Source organism: Simochromis diagramma, unplaced genomic scaffold (genome assembly GCF_900408965.1).
Source record: "Simochromis diagramma unplaced genomic scaffold, fSimDia1.1 OVJJ01000048.1, whole genome shotgun sequence".
NCBI lineage: Eukaryota > Metazoa > Chordata > Actinopteri > Cichliformes > Cichlidae > Simochromis > Simochromis diagramma.
The window spans coordinates 51,075-68,654 of record NW_024387034.1 but is presented as its reverse complement, the minus strand read 5'-3'; the positions used below and the strand labels follow the sequence as shown (position 1 = coordinate 68,654).

Here is a 17,580-nt window from a genome sequence, read left to right as displayed (position 1 = left end):
TGTTAAACAGTGCATGGATAGCTTTTTGTTCAGCTTTTTCTTCGTATCCTTTTTCCCCCTTTCTAAAGTCTCTTCAGAGGTTTTGCAATTTGTCAAACAGCAGCTGGTAAAAAGGCTTTTGCAGTGAGGCAGGGAGCCCGTTCAAACCAGATTATGCTTGATTTGATGACTGCAGAGAACTTGGGGCTGAGAGCTCAGATTAGGATCGGTTCTCCCTTGAAAAGGCATTAGTGTGTTCTGTCATGGCAGGATTTCTGTTCAATGTGCAGGTAGATTGAAATCAAAGGGCACCAAAGACACCCAAACCTGAGGGATCATTACGTGACACCCAAAGCATCTGAGCAGTCTTATTCCTTCATACTGCATACTCAGGATCACAGAGGTCCATGAAGGCAGCCGGTGCTCTGCATACAAAGTCTGGATCTCCCACAAAAGAAGAGACCCCATAAATCCTGCCATTATGAACCACTCCTCCACCAGAGTCTCCCTGCAAGACAGAAATACAGTTTCCCAGGTTTATAAAATCTTTCTGTATTTTGAATGTTTAATAAATGCAGCTGTGAGCTGAGGGATCATGCAAACTCACTCGACATATATCTTTCCCAGGACTTTGTCCACAGAACCAGTGCTGATAGCTCTTGACTCAGTGGACCTCGGGGAATTATTTCTGTAAAATATCATTGAGCTCTGTACAGCTGACAACCTCAGTCTCTGCACAGTGAAGAGAGGGTGATTCACCAGGTTCTAGAAAAAAGGGACAATTAGTTCAGCTTAAAGCACTTTTTAAAAAAATGATGCAGATTTGTATTTTATGCAGAAATGCAGCAGAAAGAAGTAAAATGGTCTGAGCTCACAGGAAAAGCTTGTTTTTACTTTGAACACATTAGAAATGAAGAAAAACACAATTTCAGTACAAATATCTGCAACATCTCTTTACTAATAAAGTAACAGTTTGGATGGTTTGTTTTCTTTTTTTCTTAATACAACAAATTTGTTAAAAATCATCTTACTACTTTTCTCATTAGCTAATCCAGTGGTGGCACCATAACCTGCGACCTCAACACTGGAATGACACAAGAAGAGTTTGGACGCTTTTCTCTCCTTTTTTTGTCAGTTACATACAAATACATATATTGATTGTTCTGCACGTTAACTTTGAAATGTTGCCCTGAGGCCTGTACTATGAAGCAGGATCTCATCTCTCCAGGTAACTTCAGAGTTCTATATGAAGGATTTTGACTTCTTACCAGAGAAAATTGTAAGAGTAACCCTGACCTGCTGTTATATTAGTTATGTCCTTTATAGAGTTTTAGTCACCACTTTATTAGTCACGCACCACACCTGGCTAGCATGCTTGCACTGTGCTTGCTCAACGCATTGGGAAACCATTCAAGCTCACTGCAGCACATGCCACTTCCTGTTTTAAAGGGCCTTGTAGCAGCCCTTGTTACATGTGTGGGCACGGAGCGTGAAGCAGAAAGCACAGCTTAAAAGAGAAGTTGATATACCCGGCGGCGTGACACTGACTGGTGTTTTACACCCTTTTTGGCTCCTACCTCAAAGCACACTGTGCGCTGTCGATCTTACGTGCTGCACAATAATGTTTAATATTTAGTATTTACAGTTATATTCCCATATATCATCGTGATGTTGTTTATTCTATTGCTCTTGTTTTCTTCTGCTTGTTTTCTTTTTTCATTCTCAGCAGGTGAAATCAAAAAATTATCTATTGTTAGCTAGTTTATTGTTTATTGTTTATTTATTGTGTCAATCTTTCTCCCTGTCCTATCCCCCAGTCATGTCTGTCCCGTCTTTAAAAAACGAAAATAAAATAAATACATAATTATAATAAAGGTCAATCAAATGGACCAATATGACAAGGACATGATGATCCACTTGGTAAAGTAAATCCACTTGGCATCTTTCCTGGCCTTCAGACAACAATTCCGATTGCTAAAGATCCAAACCGGACAACAAAAAAACAAACAAAAACAAAAACATTTCTACGAAAAAAAACAAATCAAAAAAACACAGAAAACCGTACATTTGCACTCAATGCTTGAACTTAACACTGCTCCTGTATTTGTTTTTGTCCCTGTTAGCCTTTATGAGCAGTGGCTCAGGAGGCACAGACCATCTGCATCCCAGTATCCAGAGTCAAATGCTCCTATAGACCATAGCAGTGAATACCACATGGCACCATTCCTACCTCTGCATAGGAAAAGACTTCTTCATTTCCAGCAAAGACCTGGGATATGAATACACCCACCTGCTAGATGCTAGTCAAAAGCTAGCAGAATCATTGCACCCTTCCCTCGACGAGTTGTGGGACGTGTGGCCGTGGCTGCTTCTTGCAGGGCTTTGTGGAGGAATTTTGACAATAGCTGCTGCGGTCCTAACTACAAAACGATGGTACAAAGGATCATCCTGGTTGCGTGCTAGAAGCTGGAAACATGCATTTGCTCTCCCTGAAAGACAACCACTTATCCGGAGCAATGAAATAGAGGAAACCAACAAACATAACTACCAAACAACTATGTGAAGGCAAAGCCTGTCTAGCTTAGCCTTATCGATCTATGAATTTTAATATAAAAGCGCAGTGAATTTTTACTTTGAACTATATGCTGACTAAAAACAACTTCTATGATATCTGATATTTCCAATATATTTAACCGTATTACAAGTGGGAATAAAAACCTGTGCATGCAGTAACTTTCAAAAATGGAAAAAAAAATGTTCAGACCGCAGAGATCAAATGTAATATTAGTGCATTCCATAGATTATCAGCCAACAGCCTTGAAGACACACTTACTCTCTTTTGGTTTTCAGCCTAGAACGAGGAACCACCAGCAGGTTTCTGTCAGAAGACCTCAGCTTCATGCTCTTGTTCTGCTCGTGCTCTGATTTGAATTACATCTTCTACACACTTCACTGTATCTCACTGTCAGTTTGTCAATTTCTGACATTAATTCAGAGGAATGTGGTGTAAACCAATGATTTATAAACCTAAAACAGCTCATGATCACTAACCAATGCTAACTTTGAGAAGCAATGCAGAACATATTGTGCCCTCTGTGTGGCTAATGGAGCTCTTAAGAGTTGAAGAGCAAAACAAAAGAAAAAAAACCCTCACTCACGAGTCTGCGACTGCGTGCTGACAGAGAGCGAGTGGGTTACCTCTGTGTGACTTCAAGCAGCAGAGGGTAAGGCTCTGACTGTGGTCTGCATATATGTGCCGAGCAGCAATTCAGAATACCCACCGTGCACAGTTTCTGTGAGGTTTGGCATAACTCGATGCATTGAATCATTTTCATATTATACAGACAGAATTAGGCAGTAAGAACCAGCAGTTAAATATAGAAACTGTTGTTGAATACTCACTGATACAAAGAGGCAAGAGAAGAGGCAGCAGACACAGTGTTCCCACCATTCACCCTCTAACAACTGCCTTTCTGTCTGAATGGTGACCATTGTATAGTCACCAGTGTCATGATGAAGCCTTATCATGCTGCATGAAAAGCTGCAATACTCCACACATTGATGCAAAGTTACTCATCAGCAGTTTTTGCTTTTGCCTTTCATAAAGTGCTGGGAGGGAAATGAAGCTGAGAAATGAAACTTTGAGTATTGTGTAAACCGTCGATTTTATAGAAGATCTACAGTATGAACTGACCATAAATGTACTTTGGTCAAGACCTGAATTAAATTTCATCCAAAGGCTTGTGGCTCAAATTTGAGCAGGGCCTGACAGCTTCAGTAGAAAGACGCTGAGGGTCCTGTCACTGTTGTTGATCTCTCTGTCCTGAAAGATCACAGACTGCCCTGTGATTTGTGGTGTTTCTTGTGGACTCGTAAAAGGATTTATTTATATGATATAGTCTTCACAGATGTCAGATCTCAGGCCAGCTTGAAAGAATTTTGTTTCATCATATAATTACAGTTCCTGATAGTTGGACCAATCACAGCCAAATGAAGGGAAGCTCTTCTGGTGATGGCCCAACACCATCATCTGTACTTCAGCAAACTGTCTCTGTTCTCTGCACATAAACTAAAAATATGACTATATTGTCATGAAAACGTACTAAAGGAATTAATAGTGCCCTATGTCTCCATGTGACTATAATCTTATTAAACTATATTATTATATTATTTCAATTTCATTTTTATTTATACATAAAACAAATCACAACAACAGTCGTCTCAAGGTGCTTTGTATTGTGAGGTAGACCCTGCAATAATACATACAGAGAAAAACCCAATAATCACATGACTCCCTGTGAGCAAACACTTTGGCGACAGTGGGAAGGAAAAACTCCTTTTTAACAGGAAGAAACCTCCAGCAGAACCAGGCTCAGGGACACTATCTCTATGTAAAAGTAGGGATAGTGTCTGTCTCCTGAATCCAAACAGGAAGCTGGTTCAATAGAACAGGGCCCTGAAAACCGACGGCTCGCCTTCCCATTCTACTTTTAAATTCTCTAGGAACAACAAGTAAGCCTGCAGTGTGAGAGTGAAGTGCTCTAATTGGGTGATATGGTACTACAAGGTCATTAAGATCAGATGGGGCCTGATTATTTAATACCTTGTATGTGAGGAGCAGGATTTTGAATTTGATTCTAAGCCAATGAAGGGAAGCCAAAACAGGAGAAATATGCTCTCTCTTTCTAGTCCCTGTCAGGACTCTTGCTGCAGCATTTTGCATGAACTGAAGGCTTTTCAAGGGAGTTTTTAGGACATCCTGATAATAATGAATTACAGTAGTGCAGCCTAGAAGTAATAGATATTAGAGATACTGCACAAATGGAAGAAAGCAGTCTTACATATTTGTTTAATATGTGAATTGAAGGACATATCCTGGTCAAAAATGACTCCAAGGTGTTACTGGAGGCCAAGGTAACGCCATCCAGAGTAAGAATCTGGTTAGATGCCATATTTCTAAGATTTTCAGGGCCGATTACAATTGCCTCAGTTTTAAAAGCGGAAATTAGAGGTCATCCAGGTCTTTATGGCTTTGAGACATTCATGTAGTTTAACTAATTGGTCTGTGTTATTTGGCTTAGCTAAGCTAAGGTAGCGAATTCCTAAAAATACAGGAAGTGAATACAAAGAGAGTGTGCTTCGGATGAAGCAAGTGAAGATTAAACTATGAAATACGAAGTTATCTATAAGTTTTTAGTTATTTCGGCTATCCAGATAAGCTACACAAAAACACAACCATGTGTTGGAACAGGAAGTGATAGGAGGTGAGAAAAATAACCTTAAGGACAGGTGAGATTGGTCAATGGTAGATGTTATGTATGAACCAAAATATATGGTGTGCTATACAAGCTATCGCCAGTAGTGGGCACCATGCCCAGTTATGTGTGTGTGTAACTTCTGTGTTATGTTAATAAAGAGAATAAGTCGAAATGTAAACAAGCTACCATGTGTATCAGTCTGACTCTGTATAAGCCCAAATCAGTGTACTGACACTACAGGAGGATATATAAGGCGAGGAATTACAAGCCCCTCATCATCAGTGGCACGCCAGTGGAGAGAGTGGACAGTTTCCGATACCTGGGTGTCCACATCACTCAGGACCTGTCATGGTCCTGCCACATCAACACCCTGGTTAAGAAAGCCCGTCAGCGTCTCTTCTTTCTCAGAAGACTTAGAGACTTCCATCTGCCACTGAAGGTGCTCAAGAACTTTTTACTCCTGCACCATCGAGAGCATCCTGACGGGAAACATCTGCACCTGGTTTGGGAACAGCACCAAGCAAAGAGTGGTGCACTCAGCCGAACGCACCATTCAATCAGAGCTCCCTGACCTGCTGTCCATCTACACCAAGCGGTGCAAGACCAAAGCTAGGAAGATTATGATGGACCTCTCCCATCCCAACAATGGACTCTTCTCACTGTTGAGGTCTGGGAAGCGCTTCTGCTCCCTTAAGGCCAAAACAGAGAAAATAAGGAGGAGCTTCTTCCCCCAGGCTATTCGGGCCCTGAACCAGGTGAAGAAATTTAATTTGTAGTTCTAAATAAACTCTAAATGTGTTTAGGACGTTTTTTACTCACTTTATGTCTCTTCCACGATGTTATTTCTCTCTCCAACAACATAGGTTACAATTAGATTAGCATGACCAATTATGCAAATTAGGCGATGACGTCATTTAGCGACTTCTAGCGACTTTTAGGACAACCAATAGCGATTTTCCTTACTGAGGAGTTGGCAACACTGGTTCATGCAAACATTGTCGGGTCTGCCGTGGTACAATGGGACTTCTGCTCATGAACCTCTGTGCACAGCGTCTGCAAATCGGGGCTGTACGAAGTCACCTCATCTTTACACAAAACTGTAAGCTGTCATCTGTGAGGCGTGAGCGGTGTTTGGTTTTACCATAGTTCATGGTGGAGAATGGCTGCTCTGCTGAGTTTTGCTCAGCCGTTTGAATGGCAAACTACACTGATTAGCAGCATAGGCACACTTATAATTTCTTCTGAAATTTTCGCTTTCTAGTTCAAATTACACTTTCAGCAGCGACTAGTGAGGTAAAGCAAATGAGAAGCTGTTGTGTTTCAGTGTGACCACACGGGGGCAGTGCTGCATAAATGTTGTGTTATCTTACCAGGCATGGTCTCTTTATAAATGCCCAACAGAGCCAACAAAGGGACTTTAATTATATGCTCTGTGGTCAGTTGTCAGTTTGTGTTGTTTGTTAAGCTTTTTGTATGTCAGTATGTCCAGATAAACTTTGTTTCTCATGGTTTACTTCATACAAACTCCTCTCAGATCTCAGAGGACTGATGTCTCATTATGGGTCCCTGCATTAGTGTGATGGAGTGTCTGTGGCATGTTGAAATCAACTGATTGATTTTCTTTTTCGTCAAAAAGAAAAACTTCTGACTGACTGATGGCTGACCTTCTCTGTTCCTCACAGAATTGCCATTTGTGGATGTGGTCCACTGATCCACATCCAGTCACACGTACAGAAGAGGAGGACATTCAATTAAAAACATTAAATACAGATCAAAAGCATAAATGTACTTTACATGAAACAAATGCTGGGTGAGCAGAAGTGGAATTTGCTGTAAGCTGAAGTCGGCGAGCAGCAACATCCTGAGAAAATCATGACTTAGCACAAATGTCCTTAGCTATAGTCAACACAGTCACACACTATGAGGCAGTCCTGTTTGAAATTTCCACCAAATCTACTTTTGTGTTTGTAGTGCTGTTTCCTCAGTGGATGCAGATGGTCAAAGCCTGTGTTGTCAAATATGTAGAGTGTCATTTCTCTACATAACACAGAAATAAGAATTTACAAATGAAACAATTATTCAGAAACAAAATGTGCAAAACCCAAAATAAACGAATCTTCAGTTTAGAGCAAAGGAATCATCTATTAATGTTGTGGAGTTGTTAAACACACACAAACTGCTCTAAGACGAATAACTCGGCAAACAGCAATAACGGCAAAACATGTAGTGGACGTGCTTGTCCACTAGACAACATCATGTTGATGTAATGCTTTGGGTCTCTTATGCAAAGTAAAGAGGCTGAAATAAGGTGTCCATGAATATCAGTTTTCAACATTCAGTATTAAGAGACAAAGACTGTACGGGTTGGGCCAGTCGTCAAGTCCTGGAGCAAAGTGAGCCTGCAAATCAATAAGATGCAAATCAGTTTATAACTTTCATATAATGTTTGAGTTTGTTTATTCTGAATTTTATTTTTCAGTTAGGTTCCACAGTTCATATATCATGTGTAATTTTTCATTAGTTTCAGTGTTTGTTTGTATTTTATTCTATTCATGATGGTTGTGTTGACAGATTTGTCCAAATTTAAAGCTATAGATGTGAACTTTTGGTTCCTTTATTATTACCTGTATAAACACTAAGCTGTTTATAAATAATCCATATTTGTGGATTTGTACAGTCCTGAAAGATGCCCATACATCCAGCTACACTCAACATTAGTCCAGCTGAAGATCCTAATCTCATGTAGCAACTTCTTTTCCCTGATCCCGCCTCCACAGACAGATGTGCAAAGAGGTTTAACAAGGCACAGGCCTCGATCACTGAAGACAGACCGCATCAAGAGTGTGACCTCCAAAGTGCTTTATTTATTCACTTCAGCCAACCGCTTGTATGTGCCCATTTATTTAAAATCTGTTCTAAGAAATATTTCCTGTGATCTAAAATTTCGCACATTTGTATTTGTGTCTGTTATGTCCCCCCGAAGGGGTCTAGGCATGCGAGTGAGGGGACCAGCAACAAATGAGTCCAGAACAGAATGTAAGGAGAACAGACAGGTGTTTTTAGTAAATAAAAAAGTCTTTATTATAGATAATCTTAACATAAAGAGCCGGTTTACCAATAACACTTGGAAAAAGGAAAAAATGTTGCCACAACAAAGAACACAACAGCCAAACAAAAACTCCACACCACGAGGACGCACTTCCAGGGGCCCACAAGCTCACCCTATCATTAGCAGCAGCTCGCTTCACTGCTGCTGAGGCCCACACTACTCACGTGAAGCAGCTATACTGCACACTGCTTCCACACTACAGGCAGGACATTCACACAACTAGCACTCAAAGCGGCGACACCAGAGAAAACCACCCTGCTCACAGCTCATCCCCAGCTTAAATAGCCTCAGAGGTGATTGTTGACTGGATTCAGGTTGCAAACGAGGCTAACCAAGAGCAGCTGTGTCCTGGGGAGAGAGGAGAGTGAGAGAAACAGAGGGGTGGAGCAAGAGAGGAAGAGGCGGAGAGAAAAACCACACCCACACAAGGACAGTTTCAGGAGGCCCAGCTAGGGCCGTAACATCCCCTCCCATAAATACAAACCAGTGGTTTGGCACAGGATGTCCTACCCAACTTCTAAGTGGAAATCCACTGATGTTCAAGCCGCAGGGGAGTGGGTGGGGGGATAGGACCTCTGGGGCCCTCTTCCTGATGGAGCCCTACCTGACTCCTCTCACTGCTAAAGCAAGAATGGTGCCACAGCTCATTGAAACAATACTTCATTTCATCAGAATCATTAAATGATTCTGTTAAAAACAACCGCCCAGTGTACTTGCATGGCTTTAGTATGTGAAAGAGTGAACCAATAAAAATGTGAAAAGAATGGATTTGTTGATTTTACAGGGATATGCTAAAATCATTGCAAGAATCAATCTCGTTATTAGTTTTACCCTGTTTTTATTTATTTATATCCATCCATCCACTCGCTTCCGCTTATCCTGTTCAGGGTCAGGCGCTGGAGCCTATCCCAGCTGTCATAGGGCGTAAGGCGGGGTACACCCTGGACAGGTCGCCAGTCTGTCGCAGGGCCAATACATAGGGACAGACAACCATTCACACTCACATTCACACCTAGTGGCAATTTGGATTATCCAATTAACCTATCCCCACAAGCTGCATGTCTTTGGACGGAGTACCCGGAGGGAACCCACGCAAACACGGGGAGAACATTCAAACTCACAAGTCAAATTATACATTGTGATGGAGCAGTCACAATACACTACAATACACACTCACGAGACACAGTTTGATTTTTCTAACATAAAGTTTGTATGAAGTTCACCTTATCAGCTGAAAATATTAAAGCCAGAACTTACAACATCAAAAACCTTTTACTTCATGTACAGGGTTTCCAAAAAGTTTTATTTCAGGTATATAAATACATTTGAATCAAGTGAAACAAATAATTACATTGATTCTTGTAAAGTTTTTCCAAGAAAGTTTTATTTGATATAACGGGTTTCCAAAAGGTTTTATTTCAAGTAAACAAACCAATACATTTGTTTGTAAAACAAATAATTACATTGATACTTGTAAAGAGTTTCCAAAAAGGTTTTGACTGGCAACAACGCTCACCTGCTAAATCCAACAGAACACCACTGGGACATTATGTTTCACTCCATCTGACTGTGCAGGAGCTCAGTGTTGGGTTTTGGAAAATGGTCTGTTTCATATTTAGTGCTTTTAGACTCTTCCTGGTTGTTGATGTTTGTTTCTAAAGATGTTGTTGATGATTCTTTGTAGAAAGCAGCTTCACCTCTGATCACACACACGCAACACTCAGGCTATTGATGCTGATGGGTTATTGCTCTGGGGATTTAGCAGGTGAGCTAAATCAGGTGTAACATGTGAATTTCCTGAGTGTGGCATTAATAAAGTCTGTATCTATGTCAAACCTGAAGTTTAAACTCATTTTTTAAATTTACCAACATTTCTGATTTGCAGCTAAGACTGTGACATGTTTTCACCATTTGCAAGTCAGAAGAGTGATCACTCTTGAAGCCTGGTTGCTGCACAATACTAGGACTACTAGTACTAGTTCTAGTACTACTGCTACTGCACAAAGCATATTTTTCAGGAATTTTACAAATTTGCTTAAGTCTGATGTGTTGGCTTACAGGTAAACTTGTTTTGGAGGTGGATAGGATGAAAACTTCCAGCATCACATAATGTTTTCCGATCAGTAGGTTTGGAGTAAAAAAAGAACTGGACATATGTTTGTCTTTTTTTGGGCTACTTTTATGTCAAGAAAGTTAACTTTTTTAGAACTGTGATCAAGGATAACACATCAACCCTTGAAAATGTGATGGTAAAAGAGTCTAACATCTAGGTGTTACATGGTGTTGCAGGTGATAAAGAGCCATAAACTACTTCCAGAGGTGATTGCCAGTTTGGTTGGGTTTTTTTAGAGGCACAGAGATCCTGTCCTGCATTACTTTAAAAAATGATTTTCAGAGCTGTTGATATATTAATCAGTGTTCATAGAAACATGGATCAACCCTGTTTTGACAGTGAGAGTGTTACATTGTTTCCATAAAAGCCTGCAAATTCTCTGAACAGCCATGAAGCAGCCATTTTTTTTTAAGATTAATTCAACTTAATATTATTTGTATGGCCATATCACAACAACAGCATAGCCTTAAACCAGGTTTGGAGTAAAGAGAACTGGACATATAGTTGCTTTTTTGGGTTACTTTGATGTCAAGAAAGTTAACTTGTTTAGAACTGTGATCAAGGATAACACGTAAAATATTGAACGTTTCAATATAAAAACTGTACAAACTCCAGAAAAGTGGCAACTGAGGTGGCAAAATTGCAGGCAATTTTTACTTAAGTAGAAGTACAGCTGCTAGTGTCAAAAACACTCGAGTAAAAGCTTGATAAAGTATCGGGTCAGAAATGTGCTCAAATTGAGGAAGTCAAAGTAGTAACCTAACTGAACCTTGTGCTATAATAAAAAAGAAAATAATATTAGTAGATAGGACTACAAACTTAGTCTGGTGGTAAAAGGCACAAAGGCCTCAGGGGGACATTTGGCAGCCAGGGTTAGAGCTCAGACACCTGGAGCCTGGGGGTTGGGGCTAACAACACTGACTGGTAGAAGAATCTAACATCCAAGTGTTACATGGTGTTGCAGGTGACAAAATGCCATAAACCACTGTTTAGAGGCTGTTGTGGAAGTTTTCCATTTAATAAAGCCTGCAGACAAGCAATGAGCGGTAGCTAACATTCTTTAATCAAGACAAAGAACAGAAACCAAGCTTTGTGAGGGACTGCCATCGCTGGGGCAGAAGGTGAGCAGAGTCTCTCACTGAGCCTACCATGGCTCTCGGTTAAATACCTCCTTCAGGAACAAAGGCAGTACACAGCTGTTTTCACACCTTTGGTCTTTGCCCCAACGAAAGTTTCACACTCCCTTGCCATCTCTTACAGTGGAGAAAAGACAAAAAGACTCTTCCTGTGGAGTTGTCTGCTTCCCTCCAACTTCCTTACCAGAGCCCCCTATCTGTCAAACTGTTTAAATGGAGTATGAGGTAGACATGCTAAAACAGTGACCTAAAAGCATTACCAATAAACAATGGGATCAATACATAAATGAAAGAAATTCCTCTACAAGGTGATTGCCAGTTTTGTTGCGATTTTTAGAGACACAGAGAGTGAGAGAGATCCTGTTCTGCATTACTTTAAAAAATAAAGGGGGGTTTCAGAGCTGTTGATATACAAAGCAGTGTTCATAGAAACATTGATCAACCCTGTTTTTGGCATTGAGTGTTACATTTGTCACAGTTTCAATAAAGCTTGCAAATTCTTGCATTTATACTGGAGAGCAAAGAAAAATTAAAAGCTACTTGTACTATGGAAAATCAGTTTCATAAAAGCTACATAAACAGACCTGAAGAAGACTGTGTTTGTAAAAACTAGCAGAAACGTCTGAGAACTATAAGACAGACGGTTTCTGCTATCAAAACAATTTGTGTTGTTAATCCTGAATGAGTCATTCAATTCAATTCAATTTTATTTATATAGCGCCAAATCACAACATAAGTCGCCTCAAGGCGCTTCATAGATAAAGAGAAAAAAAAACAACAATCATATGACCCCCTATGAGCAAGCACTTTGGCAACAGTGGGAAGGAAAAACTCCCTTTTAACAGGAAGAAACCTCCGGCAGAACCAGGCTCAGGGAGGGGCGGGGCCATCTGCTGCGACCGGTTGGGGTGAGAGAAGGAAGACAGGATAAAAGACATGCTGTGGAAGAGAGACAGAGGTTAATAACAGATATGATTCAATGCAGAGAGGTCTATTAATACATACTGAGTGAGAAAGGTGACTGGAAAGGAAAAACTCAATGCATCATGGGAATCCCCCGGCAGCCTATGTCTATTGCAGCATAACTAAGGGAGGATTCAGGGTCACCTGGTCCAGCCCTAACTATATGCTTTAGCAAAAAGGAAAGTTTAAAGCCTAATCTTAAAAGTAGAGATAGTGTCTGTCTCCTGAATCCAAACTGGAAGTTGGTTCCACAGAAGAGGGGCCTGAAAGCTGAAGGCTCTCCCTCCCATTCTACTTTTAAATACTCTAGGAACAACAAGTAGGCCTGCAGAGCGAGAGCGAAGTGCTCTAATAGGGTGATATGGTACTACAAGGTCATTAAGATAAGATGGGGCCTGATTATTTAAGACCTTGTATGTGAGGAGCAGGATTTTGAATTCAATTCTGGATTTAACAGGAAGCCAATGAAGGGAAGCCAAAACAGGAGAAATATGCTCTCTCTTTCTAGTCCCTGTCAGGACTCTTGCTGCAGCATTTTGGATTAGCTGAAGGCTTTTCAGTGAGTTTTTTGGACATCCTGATAATAATGAATTACAGTAGTCCAGCCTGGAAGTAACAAATGCATGAACTAGTTTTTCAGCGTCACTCTGAGACAGGATATTTCTAATTTTAGAGATGTTGCGCAAATGGAAGAACGCAGTCTTACATATTTGTTTAATATGTGCATTGAAGGACATGTCCTGGTCAAAAATGACTCCAAGGTTCCTCACAGTGTTACTGGAGGCCAAGGTAATGCCATCCAGAGTAAGAATCTGGTTAGATACCATATTTCTAAGCTTTTCAGGGCCGAGTACAATAACCTCAGTTTTATCTGAATTAAGAAGCAGAAAGTTAGTGGCCATCCAGGTCTTTATGTCTTTAAGACATTCCTGCAGTTTAACTAATTGGTGTGTGTTATCTGGCTTCATGGACAGATAGAGCTGGGTGTCATCTGCATAGCAGTGAAAATGTATGCTATGTCTTCTAATGATACTGCCTAAGGGAAGCATGTATAATGTAAACAGAATTGGTCCTAGCACTGAACCCTGTGGAACTCCATAATTAACCTCAGTGTGTGAAGAGGACTCTCCATTTACATGAACAAACTGGAGTCTAATAGATAGATATGATACAAACCACTGCAGTGCAGTACCTGTAATATCTACAGCATGTTCTAATTGCTCTAATAGGATATTATGGTCGACAGTATCGAATGCTGCACTAAGGTCTAGCAGGACAAGCACAGAGATGAGTCCACTGTCAGAGGCCATAAGAAGATCATTTGTAACCTTCACTAAAGCTGTTTCTGTGCTGTGATGAGCTCTGAAACCTGACTGAAACTCTTCAAATAAACCATTCCTCTGCAGATGATCTGTTAGCTGTTTGACAACTACTCTTTCAAGGTTTTGTGATATGAAAGGAAGGTTGGAGATTGGCCTATAATTAGCTAAGACTGCTGGGTCTAGAGATGGCTTTTTGAGTAAAGGTTTAACTACAGCCAGCTTGAAGGCCTGTGGTACATAGCCGATCATTAGAGATAGGTTGATCAAATTTAAGATCGAAGAATTAATTAATGGCAGGACTTCTTTGAGCAGTTTTGTAGGAATGGGGTCTAAAAGACACGTTGATGGTTTGGAGGAAGTAATTATTGAAGTTAACTCAGAAAGATCAATTGGAGAAAAAGAGTCTAACTTAACATCAATGGTACTAAGAGTAGCTGTAGATAATATTACATCTGTGGGATGATTACTGGTAATTTTTTCTCTAATGATAAAAATTTTATTTGTGAAGAAGTTCATGAAGTCATTACTAGTTAACGTTAAAGGGCTGGTTGGCTCAAAAGAGCTCTGACTTTTTGTCAGCCTGGCTACAGTGCTGAAGAGAAACCTGGGGTTGTTCTTATTTACTTCAATCAGTGATGAATAGTAAGATGTTGAGGAGTCATGGTGACAACATCATAAGAAGAAGGTAATTTTACTCCACACACACACACACACACACACACACACACACACACACACACACCCCCCTTTGGAAAATCACATAGTTTGACCATAAAAATTCCCAGAATAATTAGTATTTGAGATTGCTGAAGCAACATCACTAAAGAAAACTATCCTTGCATGTCACTTTGCTTTCATTTGAAAATCTAAAGTTTTTTTTATGTAAAACATAAAAACAGCAAAAACTTTAGATGTTAGAGATGTCCTGATGAAATTTGTGAATATCTAGATCAATGGTGTTTCCCTGTGAGAGTCTATAGGGCATAGACTGAGGCTGGGTTTTAGAAATACATGATGGTAATATGAGACATGTTAACTTTGAGAACACTAACATCTAGATTAAGGTGTGAGAAGTAAATGCATCACAGAAATTGAAAAGGAGTTCCTTGTCTCAAGATTAGTTGAAATAAATTGAAAATAAACTGATTTGAACAGGTTTGATGCATTATACAAAAAAAAAAAGGTTCATGAAATAGTTCACATGATCTAAGCAAGAGTCACTCGGAATCTCAAATGTTAGAGTACACTTACTGATTGTACTTTTACTACATGAGCTAATGTAGATGCTCTAAAAGCACGCTGACTGAAAAAGAAACACACATTTGGAGAAACTGTGCTGTAACTTCTCATACTGTGAAGTTTTCTAACAAAAGTGAATTGAGGGTGTTGCGAAATCAGTTTTACCCCGGTTCTTTTTATTCCTCGGGCCTCCAGAGATGCACTGGACCCAGTAGTCATTTTCACAAAAACTTTATTTATCTTAATATCCTGGCTTACTCGAGGCTGCCGTTTTCTCCGACAGCTTCAATCAAAATTAGAAATGCTACTCTGAGTCTGAGATAACTAATAGTGCTGCATGTTGTGCAGTTAGTTTCCAAAACACGTTATTCATGGTTGCATACAATTTTAGACTGATGCGGGCCAAAGCCTAGCATAGAATGTAATGTTATTATGACGGACACATTTTATGAGTTTACTTGACTTTAAGTGACTTACAGGTTTCTTTGAAAAATACTTTCTTATACCCAGGTTCTTCCTTTGTGCTGCCATCCTCCTCTCCTCCTTGCAGCGCAGGCTTGCTGCTGCTAAAACTAAACAGAGGTCCCTGAAAAGCACAGCCAATCACATTGGCCAAATTTGTCACATGACGTAGGACTCCAGTAGAGAACGCAATTTAACTGTTTCTGCACCGCTGGGTGAATGAGACGTTGACAGATCGTTTTTTTCTTTCTATCGAGTTTGTTTTTCTTTACTAAAAGAGATCAAATTATTGGTGGGGACATGTCCCTTCCGTCCATGCCAAATCTACGCCCTTGGTGAGAACCATTATGGGAATGGGACAAAGAAAATGAAAAAGGAATAGAGAAGGACATGGGGACAATATAAATTGGGATGACGCAGAGTAGAAAGCGTTGATGCAAGAATAAGTGGATAACAGAGACATGAGATGAATAAATTAAAAGATATAAAGATATCACATGAAAAAATGACAGAAAGAGGACAGAAGGAAAAAAGAGATGAATACGTTTCCTCCACTCCCACCTGAAACACCGATAGTGCTCTTGTTCTGATATCCATCTCTATATTTATTCTGTGTATTTAATCTATTTATTTTGTGAATTATAATGGTGTAAATGTGCAAATATATATGTATGGTTGTTTGCAGTTCTTAAAGGAAGAACACTGTAATTTTATTGTACGTAGAATGACGATAAACACATTCACTCGTTCATTGCTTTCACTGTATCATCAAATTTCTCTTTCAGTTCTACACTCTCTGTGAAAATAGTTTTTGTTTGTTTTGGGTTTTTTTAAACTTGTATTTATTTATTTTTTAAATTTAATTGGCCAAAAACTCTTAAGGCTTGTTATTCTCTGTTCTTCTAGTAAAAGTGACTTTTCCATTCTAAAATTGTTTGAGCAGAACTGTGGGATTGTAAGTCAGCATAAATGTACCCAAAATTACCCAGTTGTGTGTTTGCAGGTGTGTCTCCCCCCCACTTCCCTCCAACCTCTAATCTCTCACTTGGACCTGAGTGACTTTTGCATGCAAGCGAGTACTTCATTTTATATGTCTGTGAAGGTTCTCAGTCATCCAGGTCCTTGTAGTCTAAGAACTTTTCTTAGGGTGAAGAACTTTTCAGACTTACGCTGAAAAGAAAGTGCTAGCCAAAGGACTTGATTTTGCCATTTCTTTTCAACATTTGCCCATAGTGGATCTCATCACAGCCACAGGAACCGTCATACAGATTAATAAATTATCACAAACAGAAGCAGAGCAAATCAGGATGGAAGTTTCAGCCACCCTCTCCAGTTCCAAAGTCCCTTTGTCTAACCTCACAATACAAGAAAAGAAGGCAGTTTCTCCCTGTATTTACGGACTTCCTAATAGCCACAAAGGTGTCCCACTCAGACCCATTGTTAGCAGCATAAACTCAGCCACTTACAACATTTCGAATCACATTGCTACCATCCTAGCACCTCTTGTGGGGAACACATCACATCAAGAACTCCACCAACTTCACAAGGTCGACGACAAGGTCCAGAAACTTACCCTGGATCCAGATGAAACCATGGTGACCTTTGATGTATTCTCTCTCTTCACTTGCATACCCACCATGGAGGCAGTGGAGACTGTCAGAAAGTGACTACAAGAAGACAGCTCGTTTGAAGACAGGACCAACTTCACCCCCGATCAGATTTGCATACTGTTAGACCTCTGCCTTACCACTATATATTTCTAATGAGGGTTACAACGAGGGTTTCTACAGACAAACACATGGCTGTGCCATGGGCTACCCTGTGTCACCTATTGTAGCCAACCTTTACATGGAGGAAGTGGAAAGGAAGGCTCTTGGCTCTTGTAAAGGAAGAGTACCCAGCCACTGTTATAGATATGTAGACGACACCTGGGTCAAAATCAAAACACAAGAAGTGGAATCCTTCACAGTGCATATTAACGCAGTGGATAAGAACATCA

The 17,580-nt window shown here is 40.1% G+C and overlaps 1 long non-coding RNA gene across 1 annotated transcript; it reads right to left on the bottom strand.

Annotated features, from left to right (window-relative positions):
- Positions 1-366: 366 nt before the first annotated feature.
- Positions 367-1,573, bottom strand: LOC120740750. The gene is made up of 3 exons (XR_005697489.1): positions 1,011-1,573; positions 587-744; positions 367-487 (listed from the first exon to the last, which is right to left on the bottom strand). It is a non-coding gene; the product is annotated as an uncharacterized LOC120740750 (long non-coding RNA).
- Between the last annotated feature and the right edge of the window lie 16,007 nt (positions 1,574-17,580).